A 2,555-nucleotide genomic window follows, 5' to 3' on the forward strand; every position below is an offset into this window, starting at 1 on the left:
TGCTCTTGCTGATATTCAACAATACACATGCTAAATATTGGGAGAAGAGTGTAGAAAGCACTTCAATCCAATTATTTAGGGATAGTCACTTCCTGTGCACACCTACTGGGGAGACCCCACTTGGACTCTATGTGTCCTGTCTTACTCTTCTTGGTACCATGGTACAACCAAAACCCACTGTCTTCCTACAGAATCATGGACATAAATAGCCTTCTCTCTCATTTCATTTTAATTACATTTATTCAGTTAGTGTCTTGGCGTGGTGCTCATGACGCAGCATCTGTGTAGAAGTAAGACACCTTACAGAAGTTTCTTCTACCATATAGGCCCTGGGAATTGAATTCAGTTCATCAGGCTTGGCTGCAAGCACCTTTACCTACAAAGCCATCTTGTATACCCAGCCTTTTTTTCAGACTCTTGCACATTATGCCTCTTCTCTTTTACCCAGGAAATTATCAGGGCATGTAGGTCATCAGTCAGAGGGCAGATTAGAAAAGCTATATTCTAAATGCTTGCCAAAAAGCCCAAGCTCCAGCCCATTGTCACTCAGTTTTAGCAAAGCCTTCATGGCAAGATTAACATTAAGGGACCATTGTTTAAGGGATTATTTTGCTGGCTCAGGCAATCTCAAATCTGGTCCTGGTTCAAAATAGAGCCAAAAGCTAAAGTAGAGGCTAGGGAAAAATACAAATTTGCTTACATTCTTTGAAATAAAGCCTAAGACTTGTTTTGTGTTTATTTGCTTTCACAGGGTCTCTCTCAGTAGCCCTGGCTTTCCTGGAACTTGATATAGGGAATGGGTTGACCTTGAGCTCACAAAGATCATCCTGCCTCTGCTTAAGTAAAAGGGCTGTGCCACTATTCCCAGCAAGTGTAGGTTTTGTTATATGAAACGCACTTTTAGATGCATTAATAAAAATGAAAAGACTTTGAATTAATGACATAGCTTCTAACACCCCCCCATCAAAAATCAGAATATTCAGGGCTACAGAGATGACTTGGTGGTTAAGGACACTGGTGGCTCTTCCAGAGAATGGAGGTTCAATTCCCAGAACCCACGTGTGGCTTATAACATTCTGTATCATAGAGATCCAAATCCAACACCCTTATCTGGCCTCTGACTCAAACACTGCATGTACATGTTTCACAGACATACTTTCACACAAACCACCCATGTGCATAAAGTTTAAGTATGGGGGAGAAAACTGGATTTCACAAAAATATTAACTTCTATGTTAGTTTTTTTTCTGAACTATATTTTTGTTATAACTTGAGATCTTAGCAGGACTTTTTGAAAGGAGAAGAATGAGTTCCAGGCTAGCCTGGACTATAAAATAAGAAAGACCCAGACTCCAAAAATGAAAGAACTGTGAACTTGGCCCACACTCCCTGAGGTGCTATGAGGTCATAGGTCCTAGATGCTTTGTGTTTACAGATGTCACTGTACTTTTAAGTTGTGATGCTGCAGGTACAGAAAGAAAAGAGCTAATCAAGTTTGCTCATTCTATTGCTGGGTTTGAGATGTTTGATGCTAAAAAGAACAAGCTCTGGGTGAAGGTCAGCTATTTAATGATTGCCCTGACAATGGCAGAATTCATCTATATGGTTATTGAGGGCAAGAAAGTAAGAGCCAGCTCCTCTCTATCTCTGTGTGCTTTCCCAAAGACGTCTCCTCAGTTTAGTCTGAGAAGGGAAAGATCTAAGAAGAAGCCACTTTGTATCAATTTACTGACTGAATGCTCTTCTGAGTGGTGACCTCGTTTCTACCTCATGACAGCTTTGTTAGGTAGATGCTACCCAGAGATGAGGAAACCATAGCTTAGGAAGCTTCAGCAGTGGGCTGATGAGGGGACTCAGCAGGCAGGGCACTTGCATCCCACAAGATGGCAAGAGAAAATCAACTCCTAGAAATTGTCTTGGCACTTCCACATGTACCCCAAAGAACATGTGTGCCTTCACACAGAGAGTAAAACAATAACTTTTTGTTTGTTTGGTTGGTTGGTTGGTTGGTTTTATTTTTTGAGGCAGGGTTTCTCTGTGTATCAGTCTTGGCTGTCCTGGAACTCACTCGGTAGACCAGGCTGACCTCAAACTCACAGAGATCTGCCTATCTCTGCCTCCCAAATTCTGGGATTAAAGGTTACATTTGACCACTTCCTGGCAAAACAATAATTTTTAAAGCAAGTTTTGACAGCTTGCTCAAAGCTGTGCATCTCTCTAGTGACAGAAGTAATTTGAAGCTAGACATAACAGAAGTAAGGGTGAGATTGCTCTCCAGTCCTGAATGTTTGTTTACGCAGCAACACCGTTTAAAGTCAGTGGCTGTGAGAGCCTGAGAGAGAGGCTCTTCCATCACCATGCTTTATAAAAAAAACTGTAGCTTACAGATGCACCATGCATTTTCCAAAACTCACATAGTAAGTGGAGAGATAAAAACTTAGATTTAAAAGAAATTAAAAGAAAAACAAAACTTCAGATCTGATTTTTCATGTTACCAAATGACCTATTAAACTACCTTGTTATTAAGATATGGTTACTTTGGGGGTGGGGAGATG

Source organism: Microtus oregoni, unplaced genomic scaffold (genome assembly GCF_018167655.1).
Source record: "Microtus oregoni isolate MIOR12 unplaced genomic scaffold, Mior012 000007F_ref0000211, whole genome shotgun sequence".
Taxonomy (NCBI): domain Eukaryota; kingdom Metazoa; phylum Chordata; class Mammalia; order Rodentia; family Cricetidae; genus Microtus; species Microtus oregoni.